A 538-nucleotide genomic window follows, 5' to 3' on the forward strand; every position below is an offset into this window, starting at 1 on the left:
GCGTCCCAGAGTCGCTGGGGTAATGTAATAGCACCCTCCTGGATCTGAGTTGGTTATTTCGATGCGCTCACGTCGGAGACTACAACGTACGTCGGAGTAGCATGTGGACTGCGAACGACATGCAGAGCTTTTGCCAGGAACCTATGTATGCTAGCCGTTCTCGCGACGACCCGTCACGTAGAGGTGCTTGCCAATCTCGGCTTCCTTGCCACCAAAGACCTGGATCATATTAGCCGAGTTTGGCGGCGAGAGCAAAGACAGAGGCGATTTGGACCATGATGATCAAATTGAAAAATGAGAATGGTAAAGTTGGTGGCTGGCGCTTCAAGTTGGGTCAAGCCCAGCAGAGAAGCCATTGCTTGTGATCTCATGCGGCAGATCAGCTGCTACGCCTAGTCCAACTGCACTGTCCCAGCTTACAATCCTGAAGTCGCTACTAACGTTAGTATACTAGTTTGCAAGCGGTACCTCGTTCAGCCACGTATCTGCAACGAAGCTTACTGCTTTTGGTCACGGCAACAAGAATCATGTCCAGTGG

Source organism: Saprolegnia diclina (genome assembly GCF_000281045.1).
Source record: "Saprolegnia diclina VS20 unplaced genomic scaffold supercont1.73, whole genome shotgun sequence".
Classification (NCBI taxonomy): domain Eukaryota; phylum Oomycota; class Saprolegniomycetes; order Saprolegniales; family Saprolegniaceae; genus Saprolegnia; species Saprolegnia diclina.